Source organism: Nomascus leucogenys, chromosome 16 (assembly GCF_006542625.1).
Source record: "Nomascus leucogenys isolate Asia chromosome 16, Asia_NLE_v1, whole genome shotgun sequence".
In the NCBI taxonomy this organism is placed as follows: Eukaryota; Metazoa; Chordata; class Mammalia; order Primates; family Hylobatidae; genus Nomascus; species Nomascus leucogenys.
The window spans coordinates 82,090,055-82,103,869 of record NC_044396.1 but is presented as its reverse complement, the minus strand read 5'-3'; positions in this window follow the sequence as shown (position 1 = coordinate 82,103,869).

Below are 13,815 nucleotides of genomic sequence, written 5' to 3'. Positions count from 1 at the left end.
GATTCTAAGTAGCCACAGTATTTCCAATTAGAGCCTTCAACTAACTTTCTGTGTGTGTATGTGTTTTCAGGCTCAACAGACTTCAGGAGAAAAGAAGCAAGTGACCACAGAAACTTATTTTAAGAATTCTTTTTTCTTTTTTTTTTGAGACGGAGTCTTGCTCTGTTGCCCAGGCTGGAGTGCAGTGGCGCCATCTCAGCTCACTGCAAGCTCCGCCTCCCGGGTTCACGCCATTCTCCTGCCTCAGCCTCCGGAGTAGCTGGGACTACAGGCGCCCGCCACCACGCCCGGCTAATTTTTTTGTATTTTTAGTAGAGACAGGGTTTCACCGTGTTAGCCAGGATGGTCTCGATCTCCTGACCTCGTGATCCGCCCGCCTCGGCCTCCCAAAGTGCTGGGATTACAGGCGAGAGCCACCATGCCCGGCCTTATTTTAAGAATTCTTCCCTCACCTGCCTTTTTAAATTTAGAGACAGAGTCTTGCTCTGTTGGCCAGGCTCTTCTTGAGCTCCTGGCTCAACCAATCCTCCGGCCTCAGTCTCCCAAGAAACTGGCACTATAGGTATGAACCACCATGCCCAGCTCCCCCATTTTCTAAATACAGCTTGAGGGATTATGCTGGAGCTTTTTACATCAGTGGTCCTACAAAATTCACTTCTGTTCATTCATTCATTCATTTGGCTCATTTACTTAGCACCTACTGAGTCCCAGGCACAATGCCAAGTATACAAAAACAACATTTTAAAAAATGACTTTTAGAAAAAAGATATGCTAAAGTGGCATATAAAAGTGACTTTTATGGCTGGGCATGGTGGGTCATGCCTGTAATCTCAGCATTTTGGGAGGCTAAAGCAGGAGGATCACTTGAGCTCAGGAGTTCAAGACCAGCCTGGGCAATGTATCAAGACCCCCATATCAATTTTTAAATATATAAATATGTAAATAAAAAGAAAAAAAAGACTTGTAGGGGAAGGCAGCATTAAATTGTGGTGAAGAGCACACGTTCAGGCATCTGTTTGCCTGCTGCGACCCTTGGAAAAATCATTAGGCCCTCTGGGTTTCAGTGTCTTCATTTGTAAGATGGGGATAATAGCAGTGCCTACTGTTAAATGATGTCGTGTATGTGAAGCACTCAGCCAGGTGCTGGGCACTTAGTAAATCTTGCTAAATGTGGCTTCTTTTTTCTTTTTTCTTTTTTTTTTTTTTTTTTTGAGACAGAGTCTTGCTCTGTCACCCAGGCTGGAATGCAGTAGCTCAATCTCAGCTCACTGCAACCTCCTCCTCCCGGATTCAAGCAATTCTCATGCATCAGCCTCCTGAGTAGCTGGGATTACAGGTGCATGCCATCATGCTGGCTAATTTTTGTATTTTTAGTAGAGACGGGGTTTCACCACGTTGGCCAGGCTGGTCTGGAAGTCTTTCTGACCTCAAGTGATCTGCCCGCCTAGGCCTCCCCGAAGTGCTGGAATTTCAGGCATTCGCCACCATGCCTGGCTGGGAATCTGTATGTTACACAGGTACTCCAGGGGGTTCTGATGTAAGTGGCTCTGGGATCATGTTCTGGGAAAGCTTAGTTTCTCCTCTGTAAAATGAGAATAGCAATAAAACTCCAAAGTGTTGTTAGAAGCATTAAATGTAATTAATTTCATAATAAACATGTTAGAAAGAACATAGGATTGAGGGTCTGGACTGGAGGGCTTTAGTCCTAAATCTGTCTCTAACTTGCTCGGTGGCCTTCTGGAAGGCACTCAACCTTTCTGTGATTCAATTTCCTTGTGTGCAAATGGAAGGGAATGGCGCTGCTTTATCTCTATCACGGGATTGTTAGGCAAAAGCGCTGAAGACAATGGCTGTGGGAATCCTTTGAGGAGTAGGAAGTGCTAATCTTATGAAACACAGTTCCATGGAAAATCAAGCAGGCAGGAAAGCAGAGACACATGAAACCCACTCAACAGGTATTTAGGATTTCAGGGAGAACTGGAGACCAGGCAGTCTTGACGTGGCGTGACCAGGGAACATCCTTGGGGAGCTGGGGAACCTTCTTCCACATGGAAGAAAAGAGCAAATGGGCTGGGCGCGGTGGCTCATGCCTGTAATCCCAGCACTTTGGGAGGCTGAAGTGGGTGGATCATCTGAGATCAGGAGTTCGATACCAGCCTGGCCAACGTGGTGAAACCCCCGTCTCTGCTAAAAACACAAAAATTAGCCAGGTGTGGTGGCGGGTGCCTGTAATCCCAGCTACTGAGGAGGCTGAGGCAGGAGAATCGCTTGAACACGGGAGGCAGAGGTTACAGTGAGCTGAGATCACACCACTGCACTCCAGCCTGGGCAACAGTGAGACTTCATCACAACAACAACAACAAAAGGTACTTGAAGAACTTCAAGACTTTCTGAAGCCCGAGCCCATATTGGAGGTGATAGAAGTTCCCCAGGTGTTGCTGGAACTTCAGCTGCATTAGAACCACCTGGAAGGCTTGTGAAAACCCAGATTGCTGGGTCCCAACCCCAGGTCTGCCGAGTCCATAGGTTTTGCTCTTCTAAGCAGTTCCCAGATGCTGTTGATGCTGCTGGTCCAAGGACTGTGCTTTGAGGACACTGCTTTCAGTGTTGCAAGCTTGCAACCTGCAGACAAAAGCCTGCTGTGATGAGCACAGGGTTTTGTAAAGGTTTGAATGTGAATATGCCTAAAGACAGGTCACATCTTTTTGCCCCAGTCCCCACTGCTCCCTATTGTGCAGTTAGGGGCACCTCACTCATTTATGTTTCTTGCCTGGCCTTGATGGTGTTTGAGTTTTGCTGCCCTGGCAAACTCACAGAATGCTGGAGCTGGGGCTGAAGCTGGAATGAAACTTTTTTTTTTTGAGCTGGAGTCTCGCTCTGTCCCACAGGCTGGAGTGCAGTGGCGCGATCCTGGCTCACTGCAAGCTCCGCCTCCCGGGTTCACGCCATTCTTCTGCCTCAGCCTCTCCGAGAAGCTGGGACTACAGGTGCCCACCACCACGCCCGGCTAATTTTTTGTATTTTTTTTAGTAGAGACGGGGTTTCACTGTGTTAGCCAGGCTGGTCTTGATTTCCTGACCTCGTGATCTGCCCACCTCAGCCTCCCAAAGTGCTGGGATTACAGGTGTGAGCCACCGTGCCCGGCTTTTTTTTATTTTTATTTATTTATTTATTTATTTTTTTGAGACAGGGTCTCACTCTGTCACCCAGGCTGGAGTGCAGGTGTACAATTTATAGTTCACTGCAGCCTAGACCTACGGGGCTCCATCAATCCTTCAACCTCAGCTTCCTGAGTAGCTAGGGCCACAGGCACGAGCCACTACACCAGGCCAATTTTTTATTTTTGTGGAGATGGGGTTTTGTAGAGATGTTGCCCAGGCTGGTCTTGAACTCCTGGGTTCGAGCAATCTTCTTGCCTTGGCCTCCCAAAATGTTGGATTATAGGTGTGAGCCACCATGACCAGCCTGGAATGAACCTTTGAAACCTTTCTAGCAAAGCTCTTTGTTGAATGTGGGGAAACTGCAAAATGTGATTAATTGTCCATAGACATTGACAACAATATGTATAATGAAAGCTATATCAATGGAACCATTCTCTAGCTGTGAGAATAGGATCAAATGCCTTTGCTATTCAATGCATTTTTTTTTTTTTTGAGATGGAGTCTCGCTCTGTCACCCAGGTTGGAGTGCAGTGGTGCAATCTCTGCCCACTGCATCCTCCGCCTCCTGGGTTGAAGTGATTTTCATGCCTCAGCCTCCCAAGTAGTTGGGACTACAGGCATGCACTGGTCCAAGCTATTTTTGTATTTTTAGGAGAGGCAAGGTTTCGCCATGTTGGCCAAGCTGGTCTCGAATGCCCGACCTCAGGTGATCCACTGGCCGCTGCCTCCCAAAATGCTGGGACTTCAGGCATGAGCCCCTGCACCCAGCTCAATGCATATGATTTTAATTCTCTTGTATCAGGTGTAGGGGAGGGGGAAATGGCTTCCTTCCACCCTTCTAGGTTCTTTGGCTGGGCTACAAACTAAATTGACATAAGACAGACTAACAGGAGAAAAATCATTTGAATTAACATGCATTCACACGGGAGTCCCACAAAACATGGGTCTCAAAGAAGGGTCAGATGATTGAAGCTTATATAGCATCCTGAGCTGCAGAAAGGCATAGGGCTTGGGGTTTCTCAAGGGGGCTTTGACACGTTATGGGAGGGTGATGGGAAGAAATGTATGGTGAATAAGTTTGTCTTGTTACACAGATAAACAGCCTCAGTAGCCAGGCTCAGTGGCATGTGCCTGTAGTCCCAGCCACTCTGGCGGCCGAAGCGGGAGAACTTCTTGAGCCCAGAAGTTTGAGACGGTAGTGAATGATGATCGTGCCTGTGAGTAGCTGCTGCACTCCAGCTTGGGCAACATAGCGCAATTTCATCTCTAAAAATATTCTCTCAGGTAATAGAAGCTGTCTGGAGCAGCCCGCTTCCTGATACAGATAGTTTGACTAATGTAGATTTCCTTCATGGATGTAAATTTGTTTTACAAAAGGACAGCTTTTCAGAGCTACTCCTGTGTCTGCAGTTTCTCAGAATAACCAGCTCAAAATACGCCAAAGAAGTATATTTTGGGTTGGCATATTCTGGTCTCCTACAGTCATATTTTGGGGTGGTGTGTCCTGAGCCCCACCACAGGATTAAATTCAATAATCAAAGAAATTAGGACAGTTAACATTTTGGGGGTTCTGCCCAGTTCTGCCCCTTACTAGCTGTGTGACCTTGAGCAGAGGACTTAACCTTCCTGATCTGTTGCTTCACTCATGAAACCTCCTTGCCTGAATTACAAATGATCCCTGGTGTCCAGGCGCGGTGGCTCATGCCTGTAATCCCAGCACTTTGGGAGGCCACAGTGGGCAGATCACCTGAGGTCGGGTGTTCAAGACCAGCCTGGCCAGCATGGTGAAACCCCGTCTCTACTAAAAATACAAAAATTAGCTGGGCGTCTTGGTAGCTGCCTGTAATCCCAGCTACTGGGGAGGCTGAGGCAGGAGAATTGCTTGAACCCAGGAGGTGGAGGTTGCAGTGAGCTGAGATCGCACCACTACACTCCAGCCTGGGTGGCGGAAGAGTGAGACTTCATCTCAAAGAAAATACAAAAAAAAAAACCAAATGATCCCTGGTAGGCACTCAGTACCTGCCATAGACAGAACCATGATAAATGGCACTGATTCTGGGGTTATTTCAACTTTACCCAGCCTGGAATCTTCCCCATCTAACCAAACATTATTTATACCTTCATCCCTTCTCTTCAAAAAGCAACATGGCAAAGTTGCAAGAAATAGGGCTTTAGCATCAGACAGACCAGGGTTCCAATTCTGACTCTTCCGTTTGGCTTTGAACATGTTCAACTTGAAGTTGAATGTCAGTGCTTGAGGTACCAACAGGAAGCCCAAGCAGATGGGGGTTTCATGTAATAACACAGGGAGTCGGGGAGCCTCATACAATTGAAGAATATGTGCCCTAATGTATTCAGATGTTCCAAACTTCCCAGTGCTGTGCTGGCAAAAAGAAAACCATTTATGGGCCCTTTCGCCCTTTAGTAGCCCGTTTCTGTCCCTATGGTAGGTGCTTGCTAAATATTGTTCTCAGGCATGGTGGCTCGTGCCTGTAATCCCAGCACTTTGGGAGGCTGAGGCTGCTGGATCACCTGAGGTAGGAGTTCAAAACCAGCCTGGCCAACATGGCAAAACAGTCTCTACTAAAAATACAAAAATTAGCCAGGCCACACTCACGCTTGTAATCCCAGCTACTCAGGAAGCTGAGGCAGGAGAATCACTTGAACCCAGGAGGTAGAGATTGCAGTGAGCTGAGATGGTGCCACTGCACTCCAGCCGGGGTGACAGGGTGAGACTGTCTCAAAAAACAAACAAACAAATAACAAAAACCACAATATTGGTTCTCCCCCACCCTCCTTGGGACGCAATAGGTCTGTGGGCAGCTTCCTGTTCTTAAGCTCTCCTGAGGGTTGCAGGAGATTGCAGGCGTGCTCCTGAGGTTACTGCAAAACTTAGCTCCTCACTCTTATTTTCCACCAGCATTTCTCTCCCCAGTGAGATGGGGAACCCCAGGCAAGTCAATTGCACACATTGTATTTATCAGCCCAACTGAGGCAGGTTGCAGGCTTACCAAATTCTTGCTGATGGCTCAATAAACAACAATGACAAGTTCCAGCTTTACTTGGAGCATAGACAGTCTCCAGGCCAGAATTTCTCAAAGCAGAAACCACCATCAGCTTGGGGGCAGGGCGGGGCAGTGGCGGTGGGGGGCGGGGGGTGGGGAGAATCGATAGGAAAGGCAGCTCTTGGAGCGTCACGCTAGAGCTAGTAATCAGACTGTGCCACAGAGTCTCCACTTTTTCCTGGAGATTCTATGATTACTCCCTGGGTGGTTTTTTTGTTTTGTTTTGTTTTGAGATGGAGTCTCACTCTGCCGCCCAGGTTGGAGTGCAGTGGCGCAATCTTGGCTCACTGCAACCTCCGCTGCCCAGGTTCAAGCGATTCTCTTGCCTCAGCCTCCCAAGTAGCTGGGACTACAGGCACGTGCCACCAAGCTAATTTTTGTATTTTTAGTAGAGACAGGGTTTCACTATGTTGGCCAGGCTGGTCTTGAACTCCTGGCCTCAGGTGATCCACTCGCCTTGGCCTCCCAAAGTGCTGGCATTACAGGCATGAGCCACCATGCCTGGCCCCTGGGTGATTCTTATGCATCGGAGTTTGAGAAGCACTGACTTTGGCACCTTCTGGCTGGGCTCTAGAACGAGGTGATTGCAAAATTAAACCCTCAACCAGGCAGATTTCTCTGCACGAAGGGTGAGAGCCTGCAGAGGAGACCTGTGGCTGGACCTGTCGGGCAAGGTTGGTGGCCCTTTTATCACTGACGTATCTTTTCCCTATTCATCCACCCATTCATGAATGTATGAAACTCCGACTTAGCATCTCTATGTTTCTGGTACAGGACTAAGGTCTGAATAAGATAGTGTCAGCCCTGGAGGAAATTACCCTGAAGAGGAAAACAGCAGTTTTTCTCTCACACTCTTCTTCCCTGCTTGGGTTTTGGGCTGCCAGTGGCCTTGCAGTGTACTATTTAAAAAACATATGGCTGGGCACGGTGGCTCATGCCTGTAATCTCAGTACTTTGGGAGGCCGAGGCCGGCAGATCACAAGGTCAGGAGTTTGAGACCAGCCTGGCCAGCATGGTGAAACCCGGTCTCTACTAAAAATACAAAAAATTAGCCAGGCGTGGTGGCGGGCGCCTGTAGTCCCAGCTACTCTGGAGGCTGAGGCAGGGGAATTGCTTGAACCTGGGAGGCGGAGGTTGCAGTGAGCCGAGATCACACCACTGCACTCCAGCCTGGGCGACAGAGTGAGACTCCGTCCCCCCCCCAAAAAACAAAAAAAATGTTAGATTAACATCCTCACCTATTTGTGAATCAAACCACGGGATTCGACATATGTACACAGTGTGATGGCAAGTGTGTTAAAATGCATTCCCCAAATACCAGGAGATAATAAGTTAAATGTTAAGAAAGAATGCCTGGCCCTGGAGCATCATGGGCGAGTTTTGCTTTCTTTCTTACACTTTACTCTTCCTCTGTTTTAAGTCTTTTCTTTCTTTCTTCCTTCCTTCCCTTCCTTCTTTTTCTTCCTTTCTTTCTGCTTTTTTTTTTGAGACAGTGTCTTGCTCTGTCGTCTAGGCTGGAGTGCAGTGGTGCGATCTTGGCTCACTGCAGCCTCCGCTTCCCAGGTGCAGGCGATTCCTGTGTCTCAGCCTCCCGAGTAGCTGGGACTACAGGCGCCCGCCACTATGCCCGACTAATCTTTTGTTGTATTTTTGTAGAGATGGAGTTTCACCATGTTGCCCAGTTTGGTCGCAAACTCCGAGCTCAAGCAATCTGCCCATCTCATCCTCCCAAAGTGCTGAGATTACAGGCATGAGCCACCACGCCCAGCCCCCTCTCTTGATTTTTCTATGATTAACATGGGTTACTTTCAGAATTAGAAAAAATAACTCACATAAACATTGTCCTCTTCCTGTGTGAGTATGCATGTGGGCGTGCGTGCATGTGTGTGTGCACACGCCTATGCTTGTGGACGAGGATAGAGAGATGTTTTATGCTTGGAGAAATGATTCATATTAAGTGTAGGAAGGGGGTGGTTTTATTTCACTGTGATCAGAGGGAGAAAACTCCTCTTATCACATAGGGCCATTTGATGTCCCATTCAGCATCACTGGCACAAGATGCCAGCAACACCTCAGTGGGGAATGAGGTACCCCCTACCTCCAAAAGTGAGTTCATCTGGACAATGAAAGTTAACCTAGTTATGCAATTCTTCTCTCTGTAAGTAACCATTTAACAGGCTGGGTGTGGTGGCTCATGCCTGTAATCCCAGCACTTTGGGAGGCTGAGGCAGGTGGATTGCTTGAGCTCATGAGTTTGAGACCAGCCTGGGCAACATGATGAAACCCTGTCTCTACAAAAATACAAAAATTAGCCAGGTGTGGTGGGGTGTGCCTGTAACCCCAGCTACTTGGGAGACTGAGGTGGGAAGATGGCTTGAGTCCAAGACGCAGAGGTTACAGTGACCCATTTATTTTGCCACTGCACCCAGACTGGGTGACAGAGTCAGACTGTTCCCCCAAAAAAGTTAAGCACTTAACAGCAGTGTCTCCAAGACAAATCACGTTTCCCAACTTTTCTTGAGGATTTAGGCTCTTCGTGGAGTATGAAAGGCTAGGGGCTCTCCCACTGAGCCATCCCAGGGAGTTGGCAGTGTTTCTGTTTGCTTTCTTGCTCTTAATAGTAGCTGTCACCTTGTAAAGTACCAGTAACATGACAGGCATCCTCTTCTCAGCTCATGTCCACAGAGGCCGTGAGGAGCTGACAGGGAGAGGAGGTTGCTGCACCTGCTTCAGCCATGTCACCACCATCTACCGTGCGTGCTCTGTGCCAGCACGGGTAGGGGGGAAATACCTCTCGGAAACGTTCTGTCCCATCAGTAACTGTAGCGTGTACAGTTCCTGACTTGGAACTAGGCTGTAGATAGCAATTTCTAAAGTTACCCTGAGATTAAGTGAATGTGTCCCCCCACAATTTGAAGTTGAAATCCTAACCCTGCAATGTGATGGTATTAGGAGGTGGGGCCTTTGGGAGGTGATTAGGTCATCAGGGTGGGGTCCTCATGAGTGCTCAAGTGTCCTTATAAAAGAGACCCCCGAGAGCTCCTCTGGCCCTTCCACTACTTGAGGATGCAGCAAGGAGGCAGAAATCTGCAGCTGGGAAGAGGACCCCCACCAGAATCTGACCATGCCAGCACCCCCGATCTTGGACTTCCAGCCTCCAGAACTGCAAGACAGAAACTTCTGTCGTTTATAAGCCATGCAGTCTGTGGTGCTTTGTCGCAGAAGCCCTAATGGACTAAGATGTACCCAGTTTTCCCCATGGGTCCGTGTTCTGAAAGATTTTCTATACCGTGTAGTAACAACAACGATGGCGACAATGATAACAATAACAATAGCTGCCATTGATGAGGCACCTTCTGGGTGAATGTCACCTATGCTGTCCCACCCAGTCCCCACCACAGTCCTGTGATGACGGTCACGCAGTATCTCTGCCCCCATTTTACCTGATGAGAAAACGCAAGGCTCAGAGAGGCTCAATAGTTTTCCAAGCCCCCGCAGCCAATAGGAACTAAAGGCAGGATTCGAATTCAGCTCTCTCTAAATTGAGCCTGGTTTTTCCACTATGTTACACTCTTCTTCAGAAACACAAATTAATGAGCGGGCTGTGGTGGCTCATGCCTGTAATCCCACTTTAGGAGTCTGAGGCAGGAGGATTGCTTGAGGTCAGGAGTTCGAGACTAGCCTGGGCCACATACTGGAACCCCCATCTCTACCAAAAAACAAACAAACAAAAAACCCTCAAAAAACACAAAAAGCACCAATTAAGTTATAATAATAACAATAATATTCAAACTGCATTATTCAATACTAAATCCTTTTACTTTCCATTGTGAAAGGATTAGTTACATAAACCGGCTGCTCTTAGTTACTGCACTCTGTTGCTATGATTCTGACATATTGGTTCATTTCTGCAATGCTATTGTGGATATATTGAACTACTGAAAATATAGTTAAGGTTCTGCTCACTAGCTTTTTATCCCTCAAGTTATTCTTTCCCTAAAATTCAGGTGAAATTCATATAACACATAGCTAACCTATTTAAAGTGAACAATTGGGTGGCATGTGGCACATTCACTAATGTGCAACTACCACACTTGATTTAATTCCAAAATATTTTTGTCACCCTCAAAAGAAACCCTATATCCATTAAGCAGTTACTCCCCATTCTCCCCTCCTCCCAGCCCCTGGAAACAATCACTTATCAGCCTTTGAAGCCCGAGGCTCTGCATCTCCCAGTAAAGACCCTGTTCCAACTTGAGGGTTAGCTCTGTGTGTCCCGGGAAGTCATTCCATCTCACTGAGTGGGATTCCCAGCCTAAAGGGGCTAGCTGAGCCTCAAGCATCTTCCAAGGGCTGTGCTCCAGTGCCAGGACGGCATTCCCTAGTGGGCTTGGGCGTGGTTTTCCCTGTCGGTTCCCAGTGGCCAGAGGTGTGAGGAGACTGAAAAGCACTAAGCCTAATGCCGCTGAGTTTGCTTTTATCGCGATGGGATGTGGAGTGGGCTTAATTGCAAAATACTAACAGCAGGACAAAAACTGAGTCGCTGTGTCTCCTGACTTTACCTTCTGTTACCTTTTGTACATAATAGCACTCTTGCAAATGCTCAGCGGGGAAATGCATTTTGGAGGAATATTTTTGAGGGGCTTTTGCATATATGAAGGAAATAGCTATTTTTTTTTTTGCTTGAAAGATGTGTGGACCGCATGTGCTATGAAAGCACAGGCTTTTTTAATTTTTAATTTTTAAAATCTTGGTTTTTCAAGATTCTTTGCTTGCCCAATGAAAGCACCGGATTCTAATATTGAAAGTAAAATGTGCATGCTGCTTTCCAGTTATAAAGCATGAAAAATTCATTTTCTTACATAGTCCTCTCAACAACAGAAGATAACGTTATTATTCCCACCTTACAGATAAGAACATTCAAGAAATCAGAGGTTAAATGACTTGCCCAGAATTGCACAGCTGAAAATGGTAAGCAGGCCTTCCCAACTCCAAAGACAGTGCTCTCTATAGGATGCTGGACTTCTGCCTACCATTGTCAGGGTTGACATCCCGGGGAAACAGAGCAGTCACTACAGAATTGCCAGAGATTTCCCTGGGTATTATTCCCAGGTTCCCAATGGCTAGAATTGGTCAAACCTATCAGGATCAGAGTGAGCCTAGGCTCATGCTCTCAGCCTCACTGTATCCAGTGAATGGAGACTTTCTCCTCTGAGACACACACATCAGAGTTAGACTCTCCATCCAACGTATTTCAGAATTCAGTGGAGTGCAGGCTAGCAGGGATCCAGGCCCTGCTGTCACCTTCACCTATTCTTCCCTGCTTCCTGGACCCCCAAATTTGCATTCCATGTTACAGTCACATCAAACTATTTACAGATCCCAAGCTTGCCTGAAAGTTCCTTACCTCATGCCTTTAACAATTATTGCGGTAGGCCAGGCGCAGTGGCTTGAGCCTGTAATCCTAGCACTTTGGGAGGCCGAGGCGGGTGGAACGCTTGAGCTCAGGAGTTTGAGACCAGCCTGGGCAACCTGGCAAAATCCCATCACCACAGAACAATACAAAAATTACTCTGGGTGCAGTTTTTGGGAGGCTGAGGCAGGCGGATCACCTGAGGTCAGGAGTTCGAGACCAGCGTGGCCAACATGGCGAAACTCCACCTCTACTAAAAATACAAAAATTAGCCAGGCGTGGTGGTGCACATCTGTAATCCCAGCTACTGGGAGGCTGAGGCACCAGAATTGCTTGAACCCGGGAGGCAGAGATCGCAGTGAGCCAAAATTGTGCCACTGCATTCCAGCCTGGGTGACAAAGTGAGATCCTGTCTCAAAAAAAAAAAAAAAAAAAAAAGGTAAATTGTAACAGTTATGATAATAATAACAACAATGGTGATTGCTTTCTCCTGGGCCCTATCCATATTAGGTTCTATATAATCGCTATTTCATTTAACCCTCCCGTAACCTAATGAAGTCATTATTATCCATTCCATTCCACGGATGAACAAACTGAGGCTCAGACTGGCTAAGTGCTTGGGTTCTGGAGTCAGACAATCTAGGTACATACCCAGCTCCACCGCTGTCTAATCAGTGTGACCTTGGGCAAATCTCATCTCTCTTCCAGCTGCAGTATCTTAATGCATAATACGGGGCCATGATAAACCTGCTTCATGGGCCTGCGCACATTTGGCACCTGCTTAGTACTTTATAAATGTTCAGAATTGTTAGCGCTCATTTTATAAGCGGCTCAGCTCTGCCTGCTTCCAAACCCTTTTCCTGCTTCTCCTCAAGGTCATAGTTCAGGACCCAGTGGTTTCCCACCTACTTCTCAGTCCCCACAGCAAGGTGGACATTAGTTCCCTTCCTTTGGGAATGAAGGCACTGGCGCTCGAGTAAGCTTAGAGAGCAGCCCAGGGAGTCCTGCTGAAATGGCACCATCTCAGTGGCCCCAGCTCCGAGAACTGGGCCTGGCCAAGAGAAGGCTCAAGGCACCTTTGTTAAAGAATTGGCGGGCTGGGTGCCGTGGTTTATGCCTGTAATCCCCACACTTTGGGAGGCTGAGGCAGGGAGGATCCCTTGAGCCCAGGAGAAACAGGCCAGCCAGGGCAACACAGGGAGACCCACCGCTACAAAAATCGATAGAAATTAGCTGAGCATGGTGGTGCATACCCGTGGTCCCAGCAACTCGGGAGGCTGAGGTGGGAGGATCACTTGAGCCCAGGAATTTGAGGCTGCAGTGAGCTACAGCATCACTGCACTACCTAGCCTGGCCAACAGAGCAAAATCCTGTCTTAGACAAAAAAAAAAAAAAAAAAAAAAGAAGGAAATGGAACAACTGGCTCCTAATCAGGTAACTGAGCACTGAGTATGATGTGAGCACACCCCAATCCCCCCATAGCTGGAGGTGGAGATGGAAAGACAATGGAAGCTTTTGATGTAACCCTTTTGATACCCTGCTAGAAGATAGCAGGAAGATACTTGAGAGAACGTTGTCTATCTTCCCGAGAAATTTCTGGCTGAATGTCAAGATGATAGGATGGGCTTCTGGGCCAGGGGAGCAAGGCAGAGGGAAGGAGAGTATCAGTTTCCTAGGCACGTCCTGTTACAGGGAGAAAAACACAGTATTTTCCATTCTAGACCAGGGGAAAGATGAGGTCTCCCATAATACCTGAAACTGGAATTACGACGAGGAGCTTTTTATGTGGGAATTTCTGTACTAAATTTAAAGTCCTTGGAGAACCGCTTAGGGTAGCACCCGACAGCCCGCACCCTTCCCTCACCCCGCTTTATTTTTCCTCTGACAACACTTAGCACCATCAGACCCATCAGATATTTACGGCCTGTCCCCGCTGCCCCTCCTGGGCAGGGATTTTGTCTTGGTTCGCAGCTGCAGCTCCAGGGCCTAGAACAGCCCGGGCACTTAGTAGGCCCAGTAAGTATCTGCGGGAGGGCTGAATGGGTGCGTGGACAGCATTCCTCTCACTGACCCCACTGCGAGGTGAGCCAGGCAGGGGCTGTCACCATTCCTGAAGTCCAGGTGAGGGAGAAGCGACCCAGGGATGGGAACCTGGCCGGCCCGAAGGTCTGGAGAC